This window comes from Larimichthys crocea, chromosome I, assembly GCF_000972845.2.
Source record: "Larimichthys crocea isolate SSNF chromosome I, L_crocea_2.0, whole genome shotgun sequence".
NCBI classification, from domain to species: domain Eukaryota; kingdom Metazoa; phylum Chordata; class Actinopteri; family Sciaenidae; genus Larimichthys; species Larimichthys crocea.
The window spans coordinates 31617813-31632998 of NC_040011.1; positions in this window are offsets into that span (position 1 = coordinate 31617813).

A 15186-nucleotide genomic window follows, 5' to 3' on the forward strand; every position below is an offset into this window, starting at 1 on the left:
TCAGTGAGGTGAGATGCCTGTCCTGATCCTATATTATATTAAAAGACAATATCCACCCCAGCCACAGCCTGTTCACCCTGTTGACTGTCAAGCCACACAGAAGAATCTGCAGTTGTACTGGCAGACAGGACAGCCTCATGACTACATGTTGACGTGGCCTTAGGCCAGCCCCATGCATGGTAGTTTGCAGTCAATGAGCCACACTGTTGCACTGTGTGACATGTTCAATCATAAAACAGCTGCTGCTGAAAATATTTAACAGTTGTTGTTCTCCTATCCGAACAAACCCCAAGAGGTCCTGGCTGCAGACCTCCACTGTCAGGTCCCAAACTTCCACTGTCATGTCCCTACCTCCACTGTCAGGCCCGGAAATGCACGGGATACATTTCAAAATAAAACTGTAGACCTCCACTGTGATGTCCCTACTGCTGCAGGCTCCACTCTCAAGCCCGGAAATGAAAGGGATACATTTCAAAATAAAATTGCAAATGCAGTTCCAGTTGAATCGTTTTCCTCAAATGAATTAATTCAGTGCACACATTCTCTCTTAAGTTATTGCTCATTCATAAGCCAACATCCCATAAGATGTCATAGGTCTATACATTTTATTGTGTACTATACAGAGTGCTTTTGCACTACTCTTTTTCTATGTACGGTAGTTTTTCTGTTGTATTATTCTGTATTTTTATTCTTAACCACCATAAATTTCATGTTTGGTTCTATGTCTATGCTAATTATGTTCTTGTGCTGCTGGAACACCTAAGGACCACTAAATACTACCCTAACTCTTGATATCTACAGTATAATCCAAGTCAAATTATTAAGTGATCAATGAGAAAACATAAAAAACACACCAAGTCACAACATGATCAAATGTTCTGTAGACCTTTATTCTCAAACACAGGCAGATGGACTTGCAGGTTGCAGGGAGAGGAAAGATGAATCCTGACTCGGATTGGACTGGGCAGCAGCTGAGGTGGATTCTTGTTGTATGGCACAAGACTTTACATGCGCTTCCATGTCTGTCCTTCTAATAATAGTTGTGTCACAGATGGGACAATCATAATGTCCCTTATTCCTGCAAGTCAGATCTTCTCAAGAGCAAGTCAAGAAAATGTTTATGTTAGATAATGACAAACAAGCCACATGAACACACACACAAATCTGTGTGTGTGTGCGCGTGTGTGTGTGTGTGTGTGTGTGTGTGTGTGTGTGTGTGTGTGTGTGTGTGTGTGTGTGTGTGCACGTATGTATCTTTAATCTAAAATGCAATGGCATTCCCTTCAAATGTAATGGCATTTTTGATGTGGACCTCTGCCTGGTTTGCTTGGTTTAAAAAGGTGTTTGGGACACACTGCAGCATGTTGTGCAGTGTTGCACTGCAGGTATTCCATCTGATGAGATAACTGAAAGATGCATCCAAAAAACCACATAAAATATATCATGTGTTTATAGTACATGAAAAGAGCAGTGCAACAAGTTCAAGACCTAGACATGGATTTGGGGTGATTGCTGTTTGATTACTCAGTTAGCAAAAAAAAAAAAAAGAAGTAAAATTGTGTCATGTAGTTCTGCCACATTTTGATTCCACTTGTGCACTTAAACAGGTAATATCACTAATTAGCTTGTTGAAACATCCTGGTGTGTTGCATCGTGTTGATCACGTCCGTGAGTTCAGAAAGATGTTTTCAACTTTGTGACTATGCCCAACTAATGCATGGAGAGTTTACAAAATGTTTCACAACGTTACATACAAACAAATGTGAACAGTTACTTTACGTTATGCACTAAAAAGTTCAGAATCTTTAGGTTAGACGTTGGTGTTGTCTAACCACCATTGGTGAAAGTAAACTAGCTTCAAAACGACAACCCAAACTGACATGTAACATTCGGTAATTAATGACCTATAACGACTACTACAACAGCACCTATATTGACGATGAAGACAAGAAATCATGCATTTACTTTCTGTGGATAATAAAAATCAGAAACTCACCGCTACTCGGAGAATAAGTTCACTCTTCTTTTTTTCATATATATGCACTCTCGCTGATCTCTCTCGAATTTAAAGGGCAGGTGAAAATTACCCTCTCAAAATGTCTTCCCCACCTCCCCACCCCCCCAAAAAATGTCATCACTTCCGGCCTGACAGTGGAGGGGCCTGACAGTGGAGGTAGGGGCCTGACAGTGGGGGGGCCTGACAGTGGAGGGGCCTGACAGTGGGGGGGGCCTGACAGTGGAGGGGCCTGACAGTGGAGGTCTGCAGCCTCTTAAGCAAACTACTGTGTCCGGCTTTTAGCCTTTAATAACTCAACATACATGTCTATTATTTTTTTAAATACTATGGATACTATTTTGATTGATATGATATGATTGATATGTTTTCATCACAGTAAGGGTCTGGTCATGGTTTTGGTTTTCTGGTTTAGTATTTCCTGTTTTATATTGAAAGAGTCTTTCCTTGGGTGTCTTGTCTTTGTCTTTTTCCTGCCTGTTTTCTGAGTCACTGTGTGTAATTAATTAGTTACTTAGTTGTCTTGTATTAAATCCAAATGTTTTCCCTCTTTTGACTTTACTCACTGTTCATCTGTGTATATTTTCCACACCTATGGTCTATGCTGGATGGTAGCTACCTTTTGCTATTTTGTCTTTTTTTTTTCAGTGCATCATTAAAGTTACCTTTTGTACATTCTACTTTTTGTCTGCCTTACCAGATATACAAAACCCTACTTTAATCACCTGGTAAATCTCTTTAAAAATATAGTCACGAAATGACAAGTGTAGTATATTTGTGTTTTAAACCTCCTGCTTTGATAGGTGTTGTTACAGGACAGAAAATGAACAAAGTCTTGCAGTTACATCATTCTTTTTATGAATCTGTGAACACAAAGACTTCAGGGAACTTTGTCCTCAAAGGCAAAATAAAGACTGTCAGAGAAATTACGAAGAACCAATGATTTCCAATAGCAAAGTAAGGTCATCTGTGTTTAATTTAGACATTCAGTAATATGGATAATCTATGATGTGCATAATCACCTTCTCAGGTTCAACGCTGTGGGCCCAACACTGCCCATTGATCACAGCAGCCCAACGTCCTCTAAAAACACAGACATCAATGCATCCAATAAGCAGCAGGAGGAGGACGAGAGATGGCCGGGCAGATTAACACTGGAAGACTGATGAATGTTATCCTTCCATCGTTGATTCATTTGATCAATTAATTTCATCAATTACATGTGACGGCTACGTAAGCGGAGGGAGAGACAGAATCACAACACAGTGGGAGTATCAGATTACCACTAATTATCTACAGACAGCGTTATGGATGTTGATTAATCAGAGATTGGATGAGTTAGGTCTCTAATTGTGGAGTGACAAACGTGGGGTTTGAAAATCCAGTGTGAGGTTATCACTGGACTATGAGGATTCTCTCTTTTTTTAATTAGTCTGGAATAAATTACAAGTCTGTATCACAGGATTAGCATAATAGATAAGCTTAAATGAATAATGCTGACCTAAACTAAAAATCTTCTCATCTATCTTCCTCGTCTGAGTTCAGTGAGGTGTATTTATGTGAGCCTGTGTGGAGGTTATCTTAACAGATTTGCTGCATACAGTAGTGCTGAGGACAGATGGAGAAATTTCTCGATACTGTCATTGTCATCAGATGCCACAGTTACATGTCTCTCCATACATGTTATCATCCGTGCGCCTGTCTGTCAGTCTGTGCAGTCTGGAGGGAAACGAGGACAGACAGTGTCCATGACGGCATTGTGTTTATGATCCTGTCTGACACGGAATATTCATCATTTAGATGAAACCGAGGGAGCTCTTGTCTGCTCTGTTCTCTTTCACTGAGCTAACCTAGATTGATAGATTTAGTTGATAGTCTAATTGTTTTTTTAGAAAAAGAATGACATCTCGTTCAGTCAATGTTGTTGACTTCTAATGTGATATGTGGTTAGATTACTCAGTTAATTACTGTCAAATTAGACATCAGTGGCAACCTAGAAATATATTTTTTTTAAAGTTTATGTTTATGTGCTACACGACATATTTTTTTACAATTATGATAGATTCAATGACTGCATGCAATTTGACAGGGTCACTTGTAGTAAACTCACAGAGAAACAAACACATGACCCTGCATTCCCTCCCCTGTTAGCTTTTTATAGCAACATTGTGTAGAAATTGTTATCTTTGTCTTTTAGTCCCTGTAATGTAAAGTGTAATCTCACTGTATTAAATATGAACAGCTGTACACATGTATTTGTTATAATGAAATTACTCATAATCAAAAACTAGCGGTTTAACAACTTTACTAGCAGCCAAACATTAACCAGGTCACCAACAGCAGACCCAGCAGCAGCTGATATCACTGACTAGTCCAACAGCAGTCAGCCCAGCTCGGCGTCTGTCTTTCAGCCTTTTATTTCACCAAGCTCTCACCAACCACTGAAAGTCAGTCCCACATTTACTCTTGTCCGGCGGCTTCTTGCTCGCTCACTCAGAATTTAGCAATGTAATGAACAGATTTTAGTCAATGGTGTGACTTGGTCCTTACAATGACCTTAACTCGTGTTTAGGTCTGATCTGTTCATGTCTAAGTTGGGTTTAACAAGAGTGTTGTTGGATAGGTAATGTTTTTGTTCACATGCATGCACTACTACTTTGTTACTTAAGGTATATACTGTATGGTGAGTCCTTTGGGCACTATAAGAACTGCTGGTGTGTTCTTGTGTATGTAAAACTCCAGCATGTGAAGTCTTGCAGCTGCCTGTGCATCAATTATACAGGCTGAAGAGGAGCAGGAGTGTGTGTCCAGGGTGCCAGACTCTGGCAATAGGAGAAACAACACCGGTGAGCCAGGGAGCACCCAGCCATTAAATGGCCGTGACGGTTTACTGAGCTGCTGCCAAAACAAACCGCACAGAAAATGACCAGAATGCATCTGGAGGCGAAGGGGTGCAATGAAGAGATAGAGTGAGGACAGGGGTTTAGGTGGCTCGGGCAACAGGGGCTTGTAACAGTGGAAAAATGACACTCAGTACTGGCCAGAGGCCAGGAAACACAGACAGGGACAGAGAGCTGAACAGGGCTAAAGACAACATGATGGGAACGACAGCAGGTGGGGAGTGCTATGTCAAGTTTACTGTTACACACAAACATGCTGGGTAAACCAATGCATAAACATCAGTAGCCTCTTGAACAGAGGGGGAAATGCAGTCTCTCAAACAATGGATAAACACATTGCAGTGCCTGCTGTAGACATTAGTGGGTCCAGTGCTTTGTGGCTGGCAGCCAGGGGGGCATCACTGCAGCTTGTTAGGAGACTGCGGAGAGTGGCAGCCAAAAGGACTCCCTGTGTTTGCCCGGCTAATATGGGAGAGGTTAGGAGGCATTCATTCATTACCGTGGCCCTCACTGTGCCTCCATCTGAGCCAACAGGGCTGGAGGAGGCAGAGCCAAGAGACAATGCTTATGTTACACACAGGAAGTCCAGCCAATGTAACTCTATAGAGAGATATTGTATAGGAGTAGAGAAGGGACAGGATAGTGTGACTCATTGTTGGGATCAGAGCCAAGCATTCCTACATAGATTAGACTGAGTCATTGTGTGTGTGGTTTGATCCCCAAGCACGATTTCTGAGCCATCCAAACTTTGCTTTATGCTAGAGCTGTCTATCTTCATTATAATAGTGTGCTGATGTATTTTTTTTTCTATCATTATTGTCATTTGCCATTTCCTTTCTCTTTGACATTCACTGTTTGAATATTTTATTCAGATTTCAGATTCTGATTTTGGAAAACCTTTGTTTATAGTGCTGCCCTGTGGTTCTCTTGCTCACGGCGTGGAAGCAGTTCCTCTGTTTTAACTGAGTGTACATTTTTAACAGCTGGCAGAGCACAATGGGTTCCAGTAAACAACATTTGAAATGGATTGATCGGTCTTTAAGAGTTCGACAGTGATTTAGTATTGTGCTGCCAGAAAGCTGGAGGGCTTTGTACGAGAGAGATTAGAAAAGGAATGACCAAAGTCAAAGCAGCAGAGGTCAAGATAGTTGGATTAGTGCCCGTAGCAGAAGATTCATATCTTCAACATTCCATCCTACATTTTCCATAATGCAACTCAATAGTGTAATTTTGTTAGATGCCCACATATTCCTAAACTCCAGTTTATAACATCGCCTTCCTGTTAGAAATCTGTAGTCTTCAAATCCAAACGGAGATAACGCCAATGACTTTATGGTTAGATGACAGCATCAAGGTAACTTTCTCAGACTTGATACAAGCTACCATTTCATCAGTTTAGCTAAGTGGACCCTTCTTTTAAATTAAGCATTGAGATCAGGAGATAGGAGACTTTCACAATAAAAGTCCAAGTACTGTGGTACAATCTTAATTCGCTCCTGAGAAACAGACATTACAGGTTTAGGGATCAAAGTTCATTCTTGACCTTGGAAATAATACTCAATACAAAAAAACAGATGACCATCTTCATGACAATTAAGACATTATGTGCTATGCCACTTCTATGCTATTCTCTCTTTACAACGGGCTTCTTAAACAACGGGATGTTCAGTGTGTCTGTGGTACTTGTTGATTGTAAACTTTCATAATAATACATGTATGCAACAACTGTTCTAATAAACACAGTTGTTTTAATGCAAACATTTATGCTAGACTTGCATTTCATTTCCATTGCTACCATTTAGTGGTGACATAGTCCATCATCACTGAAGTAACCTTTAGATGTGGACTTACACTGTGTACTTGGCTTCTCATTATTACATTCACATCCCTTTCAAGTGACAGGTAACACCTTGTCTGGCTTCTTGTCTGGCTTCTGTCCATCCATCAGTCCATCTTTAACATATATCTGTCAGAGCTGTCTGTTGTCTGCAGGAGCTCTCTGCAGGATGTGTATGCTTGAGTTTTTGTCAGAATCTTAAAAAAAAACTAAATTACATTAGTGCAAAAAAATTAATACATGTTTAAATCTGTAAATCCATTTTTAAGTTTAACAGACATAATCAAAATGGCAGTGTGTCAATGAGGACAAATGTGTTTCAACAAGCTTAATCTGCAAACCATAACTACAGTGTTTCTGTTCTACCTTACCCATTATCAATTATCAATTCTGCTTAACGATTCGATTCTTTATTGATTCTCTTATCAATTCTCATTTGGGGAAAAAAATGAGAACAAACAGTTTGATCAGCATCAACTTTGTTTAGTTAGAAGTACTATATCACAACCTTACAAAACCAACAGCGAGGTCAAAAGAGGCCCACAGCCTAGTAACGATGTGTAACTGTGGCAAGAAGCACATGGCGCTAACATGGTAGGCAGAGTGTTATTTACCTTCCATAGTAACCGCAGAGGTGTTCATAGCCTGGCTGCTGCCGCTGCTGCTAGGTTGAGATTCATCTCCAGTCTGAAGCGTGTCAAAAACACGACATTCATTTAAAAATATTGCATGTTGTGTGCGCAAATATTTCTGCATGTTCGTCGTGTTCCCTCCCGACGCTGTTATCTCCACTTTGCAATGATTGCAAGTCGAGCTATTGCCATCTGTTTTGGTAAAATGCAGCCAAACTTTGGAGCGTTTGAACCGAATGGGTGCCATTGTTTACTACTGATTGCACTGCACGTGCAAAACTTGCGTAAGTTACGTGGCGTAATTAGTCGTGCTTGCTGGAATCGAGTGTGTGTAACTTTTTGCAGAAGTTACATGACGTAATTCATGCTTTCTAGAATCATTAAGAGAATCGTTAGATAAACTGCCAAACGATTCCATGGAATTGAAACACACAACCGATTCCCATCCCTACCCAGAGGTGCAACCCTGTTTAGTGCTGCACACTGTGTGTCAACCATCCACCTCAACCACCTCCTTACTGTACCTGCAGAGCAAGATTGTAAAACTTCTTTAACTGGCTTAAAAGAAGGAAAACAAATCCATTGAACATAACTTTACCAGTCGTACATAAATGCTATTTACGGTCACAGCAGTATGTCCAAAGCTCATTCACCATAACTCTGACAAATGCATGTGTCAAAAGTTTCTGTAGGATATGCTGCTGTAAACCCATCAATGAATGTGAAGATCAACACAGTCGTTCAAAAACCTTAGTCATCTTTGTTAAATTGAAGTATTTGTTAAAGTGTCAGCCATGTCTTCAAGCCCCAATTGAATATTAGGGGATTATGATGACTCATACAGCATGTAAAGAGACGTTTTGGCTGTCTAATAACTGTAATAACGCCCAGGACATCACATGGACAGACTTGAAGCCAGAAGGGGGCATGTTTACGCAGCTGTCACTGCTGGTTTTACAGTCAAACATGATGTGAAGGCCAGAGTCACAAGTTGCAACTCCATCAGTGATCCAAACTAACACCAGCAGACCAGTTTTCAAACACACTTCGTCTTGGGGTTCAAGCAGATCTTTGTTTTGCTAGAATACTGGATGTTGGACCACTGAGCTGTGCGAGGAGGGACTTCTGAAGAGCCAGTGAGCAGGGTGGTGGGGGTCAGAGTCAACACAGCAGAGCTAATGTGGCTTGTTGTGATAGAAGAGAGGCCAAAGGGCCATGTTACGGCTAACCAGAGTGTATGTCTGTGCCCACTCGTGTGTGTACTCACGCAGGCACAAACCACCATGGTGAGGGCTTGTTTGCAGTCTGTGTATCCATACGGCAGGGAGAAAGAAACAGACAGTCGCCCTCCATCAACCGCCACATACCCCACATTCAAGCTGTCTGTCCTCCCCAGCCAAGAGAGGAGGAAAACAGAGACGCCGGGGCAGCTTTAGTTTGTGTGCACAAACTAAGACACTGAGACAATAGACAGAAAATATAGCACGCTAACCTACAGGAATGGAAAGTCAAGAGAAGCAATACGATGAATAAAATCATAGAAAGTCTCAAGGTGAAAAATTTTAACCTTGTCACATATTGCATGTTTTACATTGCTCTTAACACATGTAGACAAACGCTTAGTAATGACCTGTGCACTTTGTGGTAACCTTGAGTATTAAAAACTATGGAGCAGATCAACCCAGTATGAATCAACCCTGGAGAAAATTTCTAATTTTACACAAGATAGATATACCTTAACATGGTAAACCTTGAGATTACGGCAGAAATTAATTTAGTTACCCTGAAAAATGTCTCAGCATTGTCATTGTGGTTTGTTCAGATTCTGCACCTAGCCTCATCACATCATGATATACATGCCCCAAAGCATTTCCGTCCCAAGGTAATTTCTGAGGATGTGCATGACCAACATTAAAGTCATCATGTTAAAGCATGCCATGGATAGGTCTATTATTTCTTTAAATGGGACGAGACCTCAAGATTATTGGAGTATGGAAGGACATGAAGACCATTTCCACTCAAAAGACAGATTCTTCTTAAAGTCTTCAATTATTAAGAATTAAGCAACATTAAAAGGTGTGCTGTAACATCATTATTGGCACGACAGCGAAGCGGTCAAGTTTGTCAGTTAGCATCACTGACTCGAGTGTAATATTGTGTTTATACAACAATAAACCCAGTTCACTACTCCAGCAAGTAGCCTGAGCCTTAGTAATGACCTAGCAACAGAGACGCATTCTAGTCCCGTCAAAGTTTATGGAGATTGTGTAGTTTCCCAACCTGAATAAATAGTGTCCATATAAACACTAAACTGCTTGCTAGTTCAGTCTTGTAATGACTAAGATATCTGCTGAAATTTTTTTCCATGGACACATTTGGCTCCTCAGTCTGTGAACTTCACATTTATTTTGAAGCTAGATCCATATCAGTGACTCACCGGCACAGCTGATGGAGGATGATCCAAACATTTCCAATAACTCCACAGCGCTGTAAAGTCTGAAAGTCAAAATGTCTTGAACAATCATCAACAATGATCGATGGAATCATTTCCAAAATGAACAACATGTTTTTATCTGATGGAATATTCCTCTTCAGTCCATATTAGTCCACCTTTAGTCTTTAAAAACAACACTTTCTCTGAGCTCAATAAACTGTTTGATCTCCAACATGCTGCACACAAACGAGCCACATCTGTATTAACGAGGTACATTTGTATTTGTTTCCATGTTCTATATTTACAGAGTATTACAGAGTAATAATGGCAGAGTAATATTTTAAGTGATGAGTCAGGTGTGCTGTTATGTTGATTTCAGCATGTTCTCAATGTCTAGTTGACCAATAAGATTGCTTGGTCGGACCTACTTTTTGTAAAATGTATGTTTTCTCTCCTGCACTCAGGGCTGTGTACTAATTTTACATCTAAAGAAACACTTCCTTGAGTGCTTCCTGTTCGATAGAGTCATGCATCTATGTCCGGGCCTCACTGATTACTGTACAAAAGCACAACTTTAGAACTTTATTCTGTGATTTTGGTAAAATTGGATCTGATTTTGTACACAGTATATTTGATGCTTTTCCCTCTTATGTCCATGGGCTGCTCAGCTTCAACTGTGATTTACTTGATGAACAGATAGCTTTAGTCTAATGAATTGCTAAAGAAGCAAACTATTAATTAACTACTGCTAAGTAAATCTGCCATTAGCAGGCAACAAAACTAGCCTCAGCAGGTGGAATGGACTGAGTTCAGGCACCACTCGCAAGGTTACTGTATGACCTGATCAATAAATTAACAGGTCTCCCTTTGCTCTCACTCTCTTTCCGCTCCTAAAGGAATAGAAGGGTCTGTGACCCTCAGTATCATAACTAGGTTCAGGAACAAAGACCACACCTCAAACTGGAACCATTGGGGCTAATCTCAGAGCAAAGAAGAGATAGCTCCTCCACTCAGAGACTCAACTCCCTCCTGGTTCCCTCCAGTCATCGCTTGACTCTCATCCTTACCCTCCATCCTTCCTTTGGTACGTCATCTCGGTACGTCATCTCAGTACACATTCAATTATATGCAATTAAACATAAATTTATATCTGTATTGGCATTGTCGATCAATCATAAACATCTTTTTCTACATGCTCACACCATGACACATTGTTTTGTTCCTGACTGTTCTCATGTTTGTTATGTCAGATTTCACAAACATATCTGGGCAGACAAACTGGCAAGACGTGTGCAGTAGTGATGTGTCAGTCGCGAAAGAGCCGGTTCAAAGAGGCGGCTCTTTTAAGTGAACGATAGGAGCCGGCTCCCGTCCGTCCGCGAACCGTTCTTTTTCTTTTTTTAACTTTTCTCTTTAGGAAAAGTACTTGTGTGCGCTGTGGGCATTGACCACGGGTGTCACGTGCATGCTGTGCAACCAATCATGTGAGGATTGACAAGGAGCATACCACCAAGTGGGGAGGGGTGGGGGTAGCACCGCTGAGACCGTGACAGGAGACAAGAAGAGGGAGACACGCTGAAGGAGAGAGAGGAGTGAAGACGAGAGAGGAGTGTGGTGCAAAGATATATTATTTTTTACACTATACCAAAAACATTTTGGTTTTATTTGTCCAGATGTCAGTGGTGGGCATTAACAAAGCACATTTACTTGAGTGTTGTTATTTAATTTATATATTTTTTCAGTACTTTGTGTGTGTGTGTGTTTATATAAATATATATTTAAAAAATGTCAATACGTGTCCTTTTTTAAAATTTCTATGCTTAGGTTTTTATAGGCGTTTCTATCTGCTTAGTGTAGCAGAGTGGTTCTTCAAGCAAGTTAGTGCATTCATTGGGTGGTTTCAGAGAGTTACGAGGGATTTTACAACTGTAAATGCAGTTGGCTACAGCAAATTATTGAAATTCAAGTGATATATGCGTTCAAATACAAATCACAAGTCAAAACAGTGCTAAATTTGCCTGAATTATATAAGGTATAAGCAGTGGCGATTTTGGGGGGTGGCCTGGGGTGGCCGAGGCCACCCCTGAAAACTCATTGGCCCTGCGGCCACCCCAGATCTGATAGGTAGTTGATCAAGTTCGTCAACACGAGAAACAAGAGAAATGCTGTCAATCAATGATAACAGCCGATCAACTGATTCAGAGCCAGATTTACATTTTAAAGTATCACAGTATACGTTTATACGTTTATGTTTACGTTTATTAGGGACCATGTACAATTAAAACATAAATGTTGCCATTGCATGCATTGTACCAGAGTTAGCCTTAGGCTAATTTACATCCGCAGTCCCTGGCAGGACATAAAACATCAAAACACATATGAACATATACATAAATGCAATAGACAAGTCACTCATGACACACACAAACACACACAACATAAAAACATTCTGTCAGCACCATAAATCAGTGGTTACAGTTTTGACTGTTTTTTAGTGAAAATTTCAGTTGTGACTTAAAGCTCCTGATGGAGAGACAGCTCTTTAAATTAACTGGTATTGCATTCCACTGTGTTGCGGCCTTAAAAGAAAAAGAAGACTGCCCAAAAGTTGTGCAGTAAGGAGGTATTCTACAGTCGTAAACAGATGCTATTCTTGAGGATTGTATGGAACTAGCAGGACGATGACCTGCAAACTCCAAAAGACAAGCTGGGGCCAGACCATGTAGAATCCTATACACAAGACACAAGCTTGAAAACTCTCTGAAGTTTTCAAAGCTTAATAAATGGTGTTTCTCTAGAATATTACAGTGGTGGTAATGAAGTGTTTTTTTATCAAGAATTTTTAAAGCTTGTTTATATAGTGATTTTAGCGGTCTAATGGTAGATTCATTGGACTGCATCCAACAGGTGATGCAATATGAAATATGTGAGAAAATGAGACCATGCATAAATGTTTTGGCTACATCCATAGGAAGCGACGATCTTGTATGTCTAAAATTTGCCAAGTTATATTTAATTGTTTTTATCATTTTAATATGCTTTTTGAAGTTAAGGTTAGAATCCAGTGTAACACCAAGATATTTTAATTCGGTAACTATATCTATGGATTCATGTCTAATTTTAATGCTTGCAGTTGGAGCCTGCCCCTTAGTTTTACACAATAACATGCCCTTTGTCTTACTGATGTTTAGAGTAAGACAGGACTGTTCAAGCCATTGAGCCACACCTTGCATAGCATTTGTTAATTTCTCTGCTGCTATCTATCTAATCTACAGTATCTATGGCCACCACTAGTCTTTACATAATTACTGAAGCGTCTCTTCTCTTGTGCTCGCGCACTCTCTCTCGCTCATCTGCATGTAAACAACAAACTAACCCTTAAAAATTTGCAAAAAGAATTGAAGAATAACAACAGCAATAATACCTCCTATTGAATATTTGATCACAGTTTGATCGTTGTGAGACGCCATTTAAAAAGGGAGAATACCTGGTGATTAACAGCCCTTTGGAGGCACTTTGTTATGTAGGTATCAACCTTTTGTTTGCACTTGATGGGCCTTTTTCCCCCCACGTGTCACACAAATCAGAGCGGAAAATGCAGGACAGACAATCATGGATGTGACGTCTTTACTGTGTTTTACTGGCAGCTTCGTGGATATTATTATGGCTAAATGGAACTTCTTGAAACAAGAATCTTTTTTTGCAATTGTTATGTATTTAAGTGCAAAGGCACGCATGCAAATCAAACAAAACAAACGTGCAAGCACAAAAAAAAAACGCTCCAACCAGGAGTACCAAAGTACTTAGAAAATAAACACATTGCGCTTGTCTGGGCATTCCATGAAAGACTTTTCACAAGTGGGCTTAAGCCAGGCAACAGAAACATCAGGGCCGTCCGAGGCCATACAGGTTTTGGCAAACAAGAGTCAAACGTGGAATTTTGCAGGCAACAGACTATCTCTGGACTTTCAAAAGTTGTGCGGTGTATTATTAAAATGAAGGGGGGATATTGGAAAATAAACAGTGGGTGTCCATGTAGAATAAATAAACATATACCTATAACTGCAAAACTTTATTAAAAACCCAAACCATACTTCGATTTCATACTTGATTCCACTCGTAATTCTTTTACCATTTACTGTGTGGTGGGTAGTTATAGTATTATATTGAATTACTTGTATTAGGATTAGAAGTGGTATTATTGTTATTTATATCATAGTTCCCTCTTAATGTGAGGAAAACTTTATCTAGTCCTATAGTAGTACAGCAGTTAGTGATGAAGGGCAAGGGCAGTCAGCTCCCCCTGCACATGATGGTAAGTCAGCAGTGCTGACTAGTTTAATTTTCCTGTAGGTCACCTTTAAAGCTGAATGTGTTCAGTTATACAATTATAACCGTCTGAAACATCATTAGTTCAAACAGTTGTAAAAGACAGAAGAACAAAATAAAATTAAAATACACACACACACCCAGACACACAACATACCATTATATATATATATTTCTCAGATATCATGTGTATTCCAAACAGCTGACCAGCCCACCCAGAGGAGGATTCCCGCAGTGTCTGGCTAAGCATGTTCATGAGAGTTTGTTTTACATAACATTGCAGTATGTAGTTATGCTTTGTTGGAGTTTTATATTTTTCTTTGGTTTATTACCAATGTTTTGCACATTTTTCATAAGTCACTTTATGAAAAAGCATTGTTTTAGATTTGTTTCTTTTTAGCATTGATTTAAAAATACATTTATGTGAATCAAAGCCAATGTTTCAGTGTATATCGTCCATCGGGAATGAATAACTGTTGGCTGAAACCCCTTTTCCACATTTTCAAGATCACAAGCTCCTATAGGGAATGTGCCCACTATTCAGTCACCATCTGTTTACTTACTCATTTAAATGCATCTTGTGTTAATTAAATTAGTTTGTTTTATTCTCTGCCTGGATGCTGTGTTTTAAATAGCCACAGATTGTCGTTTCAATTGTTAAAGCACAACAGTACCATCAGGTGGACCAGATGATGAGCATGCTGGCTGAAGTTATTCTATGGATGAGGTTAAGAGCCAGTTGAGATTTTTCTAATCTAATCTAATTGTGTGAAGAGATGAGGACTTATCCACTACAAGGAAATGGCTCTTAGAAAATGTGTACCCTTCCTCACCACCTTTTAGTAAATAACCCGGATTACTATGGGAATAAAATTTACCAGCCTAGACCACCCTTATTTAACACTTGAGTAGGAAAATTATGGGAGACAGAGGGTACAGGGTGTGGACATGCAGATAAGGACTGGGATTTAAATGTGGCGGCTGCGTACATGGCATTTAAACTCCACGATGCCATGGCCACCCACACTAGCTTTGTGTCC